Raw genomic sequence first — 15,217 nt, forward strand, 5'->3', positions numbered from 1 at the left:
AGATTTAAAAAAATCGCTATACGATCTTAATTAAAATGTCACAAAGAAGGAGTTATCTCATTGGAGATAAATTCTATAAAGGCACAAAGACCAGCATATTGTATTAAAAATCAATGTATATTTTGATCGACAATAAATATATACGTAAACAAAACAATGCTTAAATATTTCAATTTCACTAATAACATCAACTCAATCCTTGTTAGCTCATATAATCTCATTAAGCCGCATGAAACTTAATTCCATATATTTGCAATATAATAAACAATTCAACTTAATAAAAATATTTCAGTATAATCCATAAGAAAATATCATAATTTAATTATTCAGCGTTATTTTTGCCATCTGCTCATTAATATCAAATATTAGGATTGGATATTGAGATATGGGTAATCAATCCATTCGTCTGTCGACTTGATTTATTATGCAATATATGATTCATTGCGTCACTAGGGTCTAATCAATATCAAGGCAATTTGTGAAAACACTCCGATAAACGAGCAATATGTCCACGATAAGAAAATTGGAGTTGAATATTATAATAAAAATTGAATAAATACGTACTAAACATTAGGGATGAAAATTGTGCTAGATAGATAGGTCTTATCTCAAATTTCTAAGAATTATATAAACTGAACTGCAAAGTTAAAGCAATTCATTACAAAAATATAATGATTTTGAGAATTATAGCTAGAATGAGAATTAAAATCCAGATCACTTTCGATGTGAAAAAAAAAGTTTTTTGACAAAAAAATGAATTTTTGATTTTTTTTTGCTTTCCCACAACTAATTGTTTATTTAAACTGTCAACACAAGTAAAATATTTTTTGAATCATTCGAATCAGATGCTCTGTTTTCTCAGAAACTCGATTTCTATTTTAGCACTTTTTGCTCTGTGCCTCCCAAACGAGTGGACCAGTCTTTGCCAAAAACTAACAATCAGGTATCGCCGTCAATACAAATCGAATGTTTATTTGAATAAATCAAACCCCTTGAATAGTGCACCAGTAATCGTAGACGAAAAATTGTGTCCACATATACATATACATAAATATTTTTTCTAAGGTACGCCAAAATGTTCAGAAACATTTGAAACATTAAGATATGCATAAATTTTCATTTTCAATTATTGGACGATTACTAGAACTTACTCCACGAGAAATTAATAAATAAGTACTAAAAATTAGAAATGAAAATTGTGCTAAATAGGTCTCATATTCATTATTCTAAAAATAATATAAATTGAATTGCTAAGTTAAAATTATTTATTTGAAGTATATAAGTGAGCAAAAAATTTTAGCTATAATTAAAATTAAAATCCGAATCTTATTTGAATCATTCGAATCAGATGCTCTCAAAAACTCGATTTCTATTTTAGCACGTTTTGCTCTGTTCCTCCTAAACTGGTGAAACTGACTTTGCTAAAAACTAACCATTAAAATTCGACTATATATATATATATATATATATATATATATATATATATATATATATAAAATTAACTTATAACCTGCTGTAGGTTTAATCACAAAATTCAGAATGAATCGAATGCATTTTGAATCAATCTAATCGGATGATTTCCTAGTGGAAGTTAACAAAGCTCAAAAATAGTAATGGTTAGTCTACCTATATCAAATAAAACATAATTTTACTATACTATGTAAAATAGTGATAAATATATAAACCATCATAAAGAAATCGAAATAAGATCTGATTGATTCCTGAAAAAATGATTGTATAGAAAATATTTTAATAAAATATACATAAAATTGCCGAACAATGGGCGAGAATGTGTCTTATTTGTATTTTTTTTAAATCAAAATGTTAATATTAATTACTTAATTTCAACATAAATCAATAAAAAATGATAATAGAACAGTTGTTATAATAGAGTACTCTAGAGTCTATAGAGAGCATATGGTAAAATATGATGTTATACCAGAATAACAAAAAATATTTTCCAAATGATAGTAACACCCCGCTTTAATATTTAAAATGCATATTTTGACCAATTTTTTGTATACAGGAAGACTGTTCAAAAGTATACAATTTGAATTAATTGAGTTTCTGTTAGTTTCTTGGAATGACTATAATAAATTGCTCACAAATCAAACAAAATTAAATAAACGTTATGAAATAATATATTTTTCCGAGAATCAATATATACTATTTATACAGTTGACACTCTGTATACACACTATATGCAAATAAAATATGCAAAATAAAATAAAAAATTCACGTTCGATACCGAATTGACACGGTTACTAAAAACGGTTTTTCGATACTACTGGTCGTAGCAAATACTATATGATTCTATATATAAGCATGCGGAATATAAATATTTATTAAAAATACAAAGTTCGAAATTTGCATATGATACGATATATTTGAATGGCCGGTAAAATTTTATTATATCACGTCTGACGCCGGTCGTTGAATATATTATCTAATTAGTTTATTGCGTGTTTTCGCATTCTACATTTTTCTCGGGGGTAAATGTTCAGATACATGCATGGGAATATGTGTCAAAGGGGTGTGAAAAGGTTTAAATTCAAGTACCCAAAATAAATATTTTATATAATTGTGAAAACATGTAATTTTAAATACCTAAGATAAATATATTGTGACTGAACAGATAATATATAAAAGCTGCATGACAGGTTCCAATGCATTTTTTATATTACTTTCATTTTTCATAAATTTCTACTCAAAAGACTCAAAAAAATTTGGTCAATAAACCTAGCTTATATTATAAAACTACACAATTTTGATTGCTTTTTACATTATCAATAAAAAAAATTAATTAACAATATTCGATATTATTGGCATAATTATCGTCATTCCTTCAGAAGAAGTTTTATTAGAAAAAGCTACAAAGTTACAAAAGTTTTTCTATAATTTGGTCAGATAATCTTCAGTTTTTAATGAAGAATTTTATAAGTTTCATACCTTTACCACATTTATACAAATTCATAAGTTTTTTTATGAAGTTTTTGACAATATTTTTATACATATTTTAATAAAGAGCTTTACAATTATCATGTGTTCATGAACAAATATTATTGTGAAATTCATGAACAAATATTATTGTAGAAAAACAAAAAAACGAGTACACTGATATATAGCATATTTTTAGAAAGCATGTAATAAACATTTTCAACGAAAAATTAGTTCATTTTGAAAAATTTGAAATAGATCTGAGGTTATTATTTTAATTACATATATTTCATTTATTTTATTAATTAATTAATATACATAATTAGCAAAGAAGCTATTACAAAACTATTAAGTTCGATATAATCAAGAATATAGTTATCAAAATAATATTTACACAAAACCCTTGCTCTATAAAGCTCTATTAAATTTTCTACATCAAATTTCCTTTACAAAAGAGGATTATGGATTATAATTCATATGTAACTAACTAAGCTTTATGAATAAATAAAACGATATAATAATTACCCACGTGAAAAAACTGATTCTGACGCGTCTATAAACAAAGATTGCGTTTACTTTGTATCGCCATACAATCAGTAGGTGTATACTCATGTATAATGTATGCTATTACATACGACGATGTATGTAATTTTCCAATATTATTCATGCCATGGGGCTAATTGTAGTAATATTTATGAGGCTCGATTAGCTTTAATGTTTAACCCAGATTACCTAAAACTCAGTTAAATGTTTGCGATAAACGACAAATTGCTGAGATTGCGATAATTGAAAATAAAAACAAATTGTGGGAATATTAAAAGATATTTATTAGGTTTGCATGTTGAATGCAAACTTAACGGAAAATTATAACAATTTTTTGCAAATTTAGTAATAGAAAATAAATGCAAATTGTGGAAAGTTGAAAGATATATATTAGGTTTGCATGTTTAGTAGAAGGGTTGCAGTTTATCTAGCAAGATTGTTAAAGGAATCAGCTGCTAAAAATCCAACTATATATTTCAAAATAAATATAAATTCTAATTGAATCAGATTGACTAGTAATGTATAGCATCGTGCCTTAAGGCAAATTGCTGGAACTTCCTGTACCGTAATGAATGAATGATTATTCGAGGAATATTAAATGTTTTCAAATAGATTATTATAAAATATAACTTATATATCTTTACAAAAAAGTAAACAAACAAAATTGAATCAACCAAGTATGTTTTAAAAATATCTTCAGTTATCCTAGAGGCAGTACACATATTTTCTTGTAATAATTGTGTTTTTATTTAAATTGCAATATATGTTTTGAATAATATAACAATTCTAATATTTCATTACATAGTGTAGTGTTAGATAGAATGTATCATCTTGGAATTAAAATAAATTATCAAGCAGATAAGTTGAATTTGTATTAAAAATAATATAAATAAAGATGAAAACACATCATTTAACGTTTAAGATATTCATTACATTTCTATTCTGAATTTGATGTTTTGATGATGACCTAGGTTAAGGTTTTCTTAAGAAGACAATGTTAAATCGATAAAGGGCTTGTTGAAATCCGGGATAGGTTTTACTTATTTGCTCTGTTTTATATAGAAGTTGAAATCGTATTATTGCAAAACACATAATAACACTTTAATTAGTAAAATTTATATAAACAAAAACCAATTACTGGGATATTAAACTCGTAACAAATATCATAAATTAAAAGTTAATAATGATCATTATAAATCAAATATTAATCTGGATAGTTCTAGATATTACGCAAAATTAAGACGACGTGCAAAGTGTTTAAGTCATCTTCTCTCATCTAACTTATAAAACCTGTTTTTTTAAGAGCATTTCGAGCATTTATTTGGTTATATTGCAATCTAGGAAAGTATATAAAAAGATATTTACAATGGTAAAAAGCTAAAAGCTAAATCTGATTTAATATTATCCACCATCATACGAGATAAGTCATTTATAACAATCACACATAACACAATTACCAGATTCAAATTTAAGCTTTTTAGCTAGCCAGATATAATTTATCATAATAGTTCAGAATCATTACCACTATTATTCTACATTGCATGTGCAGTTTCAATTAAGTTGATGAATGAAATTCGGATAATACGATTATCCAACTACATGCACAAACCAGTTAATATTATATAATTGAAATTCATGTAGTAATAATTCTCTTAACTTTCATATATTTTAATTACTCGTGGAATAACATATGTTTTCAAAAACGATATAAATCACCGCAAACGTGGTTGTAAGTTTCAGCAAAAATGTAATAGGGGGTGTCTAATGTTTTACAGAAGTTTTGTAGCAAGATATTAAAGTTTCTAGGGCATTACAAAAAAGTTTAAACTATGCAACTTATTCGAACTTAGTAGCAATTTTGCAGGAAATGATATTGAGCGCTTAAGAAAAGAATCATTTATATATTATATATATGGGTGGTCTTTAATGTGAATGTTTTTGTATTTCCTTGCTTCCAGGGCCTCAAATGCTTCAAAATTCATAAAAACTTATTCTCTAAAAGTTTTCGCTTTTTTACCAACTTTTTGGATAGCTTTTGATACCTGGGAGCAAGAAAATTCAGAAGCATCCATATTAGGGACCACTGTTATATATGCATTATATGTATTCGATTTATTCAAAATCTGATTTCAAATAAAAATATTTGAAATCCTGTTTGGTTTCGCGTACTCAATAATAACCTATTTAGGTTTCAAATGTGAAAGATCAAAGTACAGGGAATTTCACATATGTATGTATTAAGTTAAAATTTTCTAAAGAAGAATAAATTATCTATATAAATATATACATATATACCTTCAGTATATACGCAGAAAACATACACTTATTTTTTTATAAATTTTAATCTTTTACAGTTCTCAAGGAACATCATATATTAAAAACGTTGCCAAAACTAAATATTTGAAAATTATATTAATTTTTTTTCGAAACTAACGCATTTATTAGTGAAAAAAAAAATTTCAAAGTAGATATAAAAGCACTTTCTACTTGCAATTAAAAAATATCAAAAACTTTCATTTATTCATCGAGCTTAATAGGCTCAAGTAATGTTGCAAAACATTTTATTTCTTAAGGTTATTAAAAAAAATATTTCACATATTGTAGTTTTCATATATGTTATATTCAATAATCTATATATAATTGTATTTAAGTTGTAACAATTGATTGTTTCACAAATATTAAACTTTAATATTTAGTTGATTCTAGTTTTTTTTATTTATAAAAGTTATGATTTTAATTCAGAATGTATTATTTTTCATAAATATAAAATATATTTTAATAATGTTTTTAGAATGTAATCTTGAATTGCAAAGTTAAAAATCTCTATAAATCCGTATGTATGTATTTAAGTGCTTTTACGGTGTGTATTTCATCTTTTCAAGAAATCCATGAAAGCTTTTTCGCTTAGTCATGAAGTATGGAGCACATGATGTATGCATGACTAAGAAAAAAAAACTTTAATTCAAGAACACATCAGTTTCTGCGCAAATAAAATAATAAAGTAATAAAAGCTATTAGCAAATCAACCGTTACTATTGAATTTAAACTTATATAATTAATATTGAATGACTGTAAAAAATATGAGCTATATATTTGAGTATTCACGTACACAATAAATAATTTTTCAAAAAAACCTAACATGATATTTTGTTTTAAATTGTATTAATCTCCCATACCAAATAAAGATATAATTTATACATATGGAATGTTGTATTTAATCATTAAATTAATTAATTTGTTATTTTATTATTGTTGCACAGATATTTTATCATTATTATTATCATTCGACTTGTTATGTTTTATATTTTACTGCATTGACTGCAATTCATAAAATCAACTTTATATAAAAAATTGTAACAGGAAAGATAACGTCAAAGGAATCTCAATAATCTAGGAATAAATATTTTCATTGCAGTATCTTCAATCAGTCAACATATCATGTAAAACAATGTCTTTTATATAAATGTAACAATTTTAGTTTTTTAAAGGAGATAAATTAAATTTCAAGTCTGTATTTAGTTAAGCGTTTCGCCTTCTGATGTATATCATCATTCAGTAAATCAAACCAGGAAAAAAGCATACGTCAAACTTAAAAACACTATTTATTTCTCAAAAAAAATTAATTAACATAGATCAAAAACTTACTAAGAGAACACCTTGAATATTTATTGAAACAAGGGTGCTTTATGTGTTAATATCCCAACTGAAATACAATTTTCTATTAAATTTCCTTGTTTTTAGGATAGTTTTTCAAACTTTGTGATCTGTTTTTTTCCTGGTTTGATACACAGAATAATGACACACATCAAATGTGAAATATACAAAAAAATGAATTGAAATTCACGTTATCCTTTTAATTGGACAAATAAATAGGCTTCAAATAGAGTAGTTAATTTTAGTCGGATATTTGAATAGGTTCTTTTAGGGAAATAATAGGCAATATAAAATATAAGGATTTATATTTTTTTTTCAAACTAAGGACATACAAGAGCCAGGATTTATAAATTAATTATTTTTAAACGTTACGATATAAAAGTTCAAGTCATCATCAGTGGATTTTATATATAAAGTCTTACATCAATAGACGTGCACAAAACACAATTTTTGCACTACCATTTATACATTAACTAGTCTTCAAAAAAGATTTTTATTTTGTTTTACGTAGATAAATTCAATAGAGCAGAGTTAATTTATATGAATAATTTAGATACTTTATAGAATATTTTTCCAACAACAACTTGCAACAACTATTGTCTCCGAAGCTCAAATTGTGATATCCACTGATAACATAAAATTTTATTTATTATAAACATTTATAAATCTTTACGTTTCTGCTACAATCCTAGCTTATCCCAGTGAAAAAGTGGTTAAGTCAATTTTCACTATTTTGCAAAGCTTGATTTTAAAGTTTTATTACCCGTGTAATATCGCGTATTTGAAATTTATAGTTTAAATTTTATATAAAGTGCTTCATTAGCTATTGTTCCTAACTTTGTTGTAGTGTTATTTGAAAATTTGTTGAAGACAATGTTGAAAGAATTTTTAAAAAATATTTTTACTACGATTCTAAGATGTGTGGAATTGATTGTGGATTTTATTTAGCATAATTTTATTTTTTTGTGAAAAAAATGGCAACACTATCTCTATAAAGGATGTTTGCTTCGTACAGCATGATCACTTTATCCCTTTTATTCACAGTTATATCATTTAAAAAAATCATTTTAGTGCGCATCGTTTGAATAAACTGTCTTCAAAATGAGTCTGTGTGTGTTTGTAGTAATTTAAATTTGTTAATAATATTATAGACTTCTATATCAAATTTATTGCCAATTTAAGAAATTGCATTGGGAAACGTCCACAATACCAAATTCATATCTACAGTCAATTATCTAAACGTCAAAACATCACATGCAATACATAACCGAATTATATTATGCGCAGGACGACGCTTCGATCAACTGTCATTTTCACACAGCCAATTCGTCATCCAAATAGAATTGAATAGAATAAAATGCATATTTGTGTTATTTCTAAAATTACCTGTGACATTTAATAGGGACATCTCTTGTGTTCCGGCAATGAAAATCTATACTACACTAACTACCACTATGATACAAGTACTTTTTTATATTATTATCAGTTGCAAACCACTTTTTGTTATCAATAAACACCTGGCATTGATTCACGATAAAACGCTCGACATTTCGTCCACTATCACACTACACAGGAAGGATATTGGTTTTAGTATTTGCCACAATCACATTTTTAATCGGATCACAAAAGGGACACAAATATAAATACATCGGCGTTACAACAACAAACATCACCAGTTATAGAAAATTGGAAGTACATCACATTAACACTTTACACGACACTGAAATTTGTGCGGACTTGAAAATTTTAAGTTGCGAGTAGATATTAGAATTTAAGGTTATGTTACGCTTATATGAATTCGTATTCGTATTCGTATTTAGTTTTATCACGGTAATTGCAAACATTTTATATCACACTGTCGCTTGTCGTCGTTAATATTGAACTGAAACGTTTTTGGCTGTTCGTATAAATGTCACGCCGGGATTGATCGAATTTTGGTAATGGTCGAGCGCGATGTCATAGCACTCGGCGCCATGATTGTTCAATGTACGACAGCGACTGCGAGACTGAGCTTCGTAGCGGCACCGTAGACGGGGTTGGCGGCGTTGCCGACCACTACCCTCTGCATCTACAACTGTGGGGGTGGAATTGAAACATAGGTACATTTCCTAAGGTGTTATAATGGTTTTTAAGTAATTTGAGGACCCTGATTCCAAAAACAATAGAAGAAATTTGCTAACAGCTCCTGTTTTTGAGATAGCAAATAAGCTAAATTTACCTCAAATTACAATAAGAAATACAACATATTTTATTTTATGCACCAAGAGTCTTTTTATATCATTTTCGAGCATGGGAAAGGCCTGACTACGTCATAAGCTCTAACAAATGTTAGGCATCATGTGAAATTCCCACCTTGCTTGATATCTTCAAGATTTTTTGAAACCGTTCAGAAAGAGTGCGGGCAATGCATTTAAAATCAGTTATATCAGATATATCAGTTTCTATTTCTACTTATCTTTTCTTCTAACATTGGTTTCTACATCCACAAGATGATAGGCGGAAGATGATTCCAAAACAGTAACTGTTAATAGCTCAGTTTTTTAGATATGCCATTGTGAGATTCACCTCAAATTACAGTTAAAATTATAACGTATTTTATTTTATGCTACAGAAGTCTTTTCATATAATTTTCATTACATTTCATTCAGACTAATTGCATCCAAGCTCTAACAATTGCCAGTCATAATGTGAAAGCCCTTGCCTCCTTGATATCGCTCTTTCAAAGTTCTGATGTTGGAGCTGCTCCAATATACAAAAAATGCAACAACGCACAAGCACAAAGCTGTTCGCTTCATACAGGGCAATAAAAAATATTTACCCAAAATATTAGGTATAATTTTACTAGGTATAATACAAGTTTAAGCGTGAATAATAAAGCACATAAAAAAAGTACCCGCTTGACGAGCGAAAGCAGTCACAATTCTTTTAAGTTATTATAATTAACCGCCCGACTCGCGAAACCAGTCAAAATAAATAACTAACATATTTTTCTCAAATTAAACCAACACTTGTTCTAAAACGATTTTGATATTCGATCCTTACGTGATGTATTCCAGTATTGAAGGAAATGTAGTACGTGGTGTCAAAATAATATTGTAAAATCTTACTAATAGGTGAAATGAATTATTAAATTACAAAGTGTGTTTCAATATAAAGCCAATTTTACATTTATGGGAAATGTCCCAGATGTCTTGATAAATTCTCCCGCCATGCTGTTTGCTAATATCTCCAAAATTTTCCAGAAACCGTCCTGAATGAGATTGTTAGGTTGTTCATCATTATCATGAGTTTGAATAGATCGTAAGTTGACCTCAATATCATTGGGGTTGTGGTATATGACTATTTGCTTCTATTGCCTAAATTTATTTCATTGGTATTCATCACACAGACCCAACAAGCTTCGTAGTGATTGTAAGGTTTTTCTTCTAAATGACGGCGGCATTATGGAGATTTTTTTTCTTCTGGAGTATGAAAAACCCATGTTCAATCTGTATTGCGCAATTCAGTTTTGAAGTGGTTGAATAATAGTTTTCCGGTATTTGGCAAAAACGTATTAACTACAGATGTAACAAAAACTATCTGGATTATGCACATTACACGTCTTAGAGTCAAATTCATACTGAAAACAGCAAATAAAATTCTTTGTTATTCGTTAAACTGCGATAATCATAACCAAAGCGACTTATTGGGGTAGTTCTTTAAAACTCAAAAAATAGAGCTGCTACGGAAAACGGAAAAAACAAATAAATTAATATTTTTGTTAGATTAAAGTTATATAATTTAAGAAATGCATTTCAGAAATAGTATTTATTATTTTGATATAAAAATCTTGATATCAAAATAATAAATACTATTTCTGAAATGCATGTCTTAAATTCTATAACTTCAATCCAATAAAAATATTAAGTGAAATAACTAAATTAATTTTTAATTATTCTGGATTTAGTACACAAAAAATTAGATATAATCTAAAAGCGAATAAAATATATTGATTTAAATTTATTTAGGAAGTCGAGGCGACATATTTGAGAAAACTAGAATTTCATTTTCAATCATAACACTGGTATTTCATGTTGGATTTTTTAAACTTTAATTTAATTTAATTTTGTATCATTTACAGTATCCAAAATTGCGTCGTAAACTTCTTATTATCGTAATATATCGTAAGAGCTGCCATATTCAGAGTATCAGTTCATTGTTTTAAAGTTAAATTTTAACGTATTTTAGAGGTATTGTCCAGAAATCAATAAAAATGCAAAGAAATTACACATTTTTAAACTATATTAAAAAAACTTATTATATTTGATTATTATTATTTCTACATAGTTAATAATTATTAAATTTAGAGTATGGACATCACTAGGTATAATAAAAAGCCTTAAGATTTTCGTTCCAAAGTAAATTTTGCTTCCATTTTTCATATTTGCCCAGTTTCCATAATCCTAACCACGCATGTCATCAACATTTAAAATTCATCAGATGCAAAACATTTGCAACAAAAACAAAAGTTACAATTCAATTTCTTGGAATAAACATGCCATTTTCTAAGTACTGGCTTCCCATTTTTTATTTTCCCGATTATAATTTGTTTGAATGCAGTCTTAACAATTGACAACTGTTGCTTAAAAATTGCAACTTCAATATTTCATTAAAGTTATCCTAAACTGTTATGAATTTTTAAACTTCTACAAAAGTTTAAGAAACCACATCGCTCGATACTCCGACACGAAGTTCGTCGCACACAAAATAGCAAAAGCAATATATATAAACTCTGCTACGGTTCGGTACTGCTAGGAGCTTCTCTCTACCAGTATGAGGTTCCCTACTGCGAGTGTGTTAATGTGTTGCCATATGTTATATAATCAGTTTTTTTTATATGTAGTTTCGAGCTTTTCTTGTGTGAGCTTTTGCGTGTTCTCTTGTCCTCTACACGCGCAGTGTGCGACAGAATAGCGTAGAGGCAGCTTTTTGGCAGCCGGTACGAACTTGCGCACTAATGCTACGCTACATCATAGTGTATATGGAGGACTAGTTATTCAATACCCGACCCACACTATCGTAAAAAGCTCCTGCATTATAAAAGATTTATCAAACCGTGACAGTATTATTTATAAAGCCATCTGAGCTATGAATGCACGCATATAGCTGTCATTACCACCGGATTGTTGAATTGACTTTACTACATTTATAAAATGGGATTTATTTTATTATCGCGTTTTATGGAAAGGATAATAGAGTTTCTATGACTTTGTATATATTTAGAAACTGTAAAATACCTATAGTTTATCCGTTTCGCGATCAAAATAAAAACTATTTTTTGCTACATCAAAAATTATTTATATATTAATAATATTTTTTACAATTTACCAGATTGTTGAAAAGTATATGTATTTACGTATGTTAAATAATAGACAAATTTCTGAATCGTTTTTGATGGGTTCAAAAATATTTAAACTATCAGTCTTCTCAATGTAGTGCTAAAAAACTTTCAGTAAATGCATGGACATTCACTTAAAATGAAAAAAGTGTGTAAAAATTTGTAAAAAAAGTTAAATATTTATCTTCATTTAATCAATTTATTTTAAGTTGCATGTTCGAATGGATTTTAGAGAAAAAAATATGTATTTATAATTTCTAATAAAATAAAATATATGAGAGATTATATTATAATGATAAATCATATAATAATATATAACATAGGTAAATATGTATATTATTTTGGTAATTTTCAAATAAACTATAAATGGTTACTATTATAATTTTAATAAGTTATATGTTCAAAAATGCTTTTATGGGAAAAAATATAATTTCTTGAAGTTATTAATATAGTAATATATAATAAATATTTATAGTTAATTTTGAAGAATTTTATTTCTAATTAAACAAAATATTTTAAACATTATGCGTCTGAAATTGCAGGTTTTTTTAAATATACTAAATTTTTGCTTTTTTAAAATCATAATTTTCCTAAATTACATATTAGAAACTGCTCCTAGTGAGAAACTAGAATAGTTACTGTAACTATTACAGTAATCACAGTTATTGCTTGAATAAGTAACAAAAAATGTAAATATATGCTATTTTTTGTTGATAATTTTTATTCATATGGTAAATATAATCAATTTTTTATATAACAAAATCTTTTTATTTATCATTTAATCAAATAATCTAATAATTTATTTATACATTATTTTTCTGATGAAGGATAAAATGTTAAAATAATATTAGACAAAAGGAATTTTTATGATCATAATTTATATGTTCAAAAGGCTTCCCGAAAATAAGTAATATAAATATTCTCGATTCCATTTTTAAAACGGAGCTAAGGTAAAAAAATGTGTACAAATAACATTATAAACTAAAAATAACCAATTAAAAATAAATTTTCGATAATAATCTAAAACTGTAACTAGTTGGTATTGGTATTTTGCTTTGAGGTAAGTTACATGAACTTCCCGACGATATGTGTAAATAATCGACTTGATCAATAAAAAATTAATTAATTTATGAGTGATTAAAGGTATTCCGAGTGCATTTATGGATTTGAAAACGAACGAACACGTTAACTTGGAGTATTTTCTAAAAGCTCATTTTCAAAAATCTAAAGCTAAAAAAATAAGTAATTATTTGCAGATCATTTATTTTCATATGTAGTAATATAAATTGATTTTATTTTGTAATAAAAAAAATGTTGACAAATAAAAATATTTGTTATTTCATTATTTTTTTATAAATTATATTTTTATGAAATAATTTACAGATTAAAATTAAAATGTTAAAAAATAAAATATAAAAAAATCTCAATTTAATAATCTTGAATCTAAATTTTATCAGTCGAAATACCGCAGAAATCTCTTTTACTATTCGTCAAAAGATTTTACTCAAAACGATAACAGTCACAATTTTATTTATAAAGCTCTATGTGCTATGAAAGCACGCATAAAAGTAGTCATTACCAGATTATAAAGCAAAGTGTACGACTTTTATATAAAATAGTTTATTTTATTTGCCTTTTTTATTCCAAGGATAACCGAGTTTCGATGAATATGTAGATGCATTGCAGCAGCTGCATAATATATTTCGCTACGGACGATCGGGTTTTTAATTTGATTACAGTTAATATAGTGACCAATTTAACTTTCAGACATTAGTTTTGTAGGATACAAAATGTACGTTTGCTATTTCATGAGGATTTAGAAGGTTTTATTTATACATTAATTAAATAGAGCTAATGGTAAATGAATTGCATAAATTACTCTACTATTTTTCATTCTAACGATGTTTCATTATTATTATTTGCAAGTATTCTATACTAAACTAAAATGGCAGCATCGATCTGTTATCCGTACATTAGTACGGAACCCATATATAAATCAACAAAATTTGTACTTATTTTCAAAATCTATTAAAAAAAAGTCAATTTAAAGTGCATTTGTCTAATATGTATTTTGGACTTCCAAATTGCATCTTTTTTACAGAGCTAGACCTTCTATCCCAAAAATTTAGTCTGCTCTTGATTTCGTGAACATAATAAAAATGTTGTTTGAATCATTCAAATAGCACGCTTCTTTTTCTCAAAATTACTATTTATGTTACTTTTTACCCCGTGTCTTTGCAATCACTGGACCTGCCTGTGCCAAAAACTAATCATCACGTCTCCTCATCAAAACTAATAAAATGCGTTTTGGTTTAAATCCTTACGATGTATAATTGTATATGTTTCTGCCGAATAATGTTATGCGTACAATTCTATCAGTGGCAAAAAATAACTTATTTAAAACTCTGTACCATATAATTATACTATCACTTATTTAAACAAATCTTATACTTGATCTTACCTCAGCCATCATGGATGTCAGCATTTCTTCGCAAAATTGCACAGAGTCAAATTGTTCAAATAGTTCACTCACACACACTTTATTTTACGCGAAATTATGCAAAATTTATTTAATTAGCACTCTTGCTTTAATAATTAATTAATTTACGCGAATTTTATTATCTACTACACTCACTTCTATTTTAAACATTTTATTAGGCTGAAAAAAATGTATGGATTAGTGAGGGGTACGGTCTACCCTAAAAT

Source organism: Ctenocephalides felis, unplaced genomic scaffold (genome assembly GCF_003426905.1).
Source record: "Ctenocephalides felis isolate EL2017-DRISC unplaced genomic scaffold, ASM342690v1 CF-g0.4_SCAFFOLD_01170, whole genome shotgun sequence".
In the NCBI taxonomy this organism is placed as follows: Eukaryota; Metazoa; Arthropoda; class Insecta; order Siphonaptera; family Pulicidae; genus Ctenocephalides; species Ctenocephalides felis.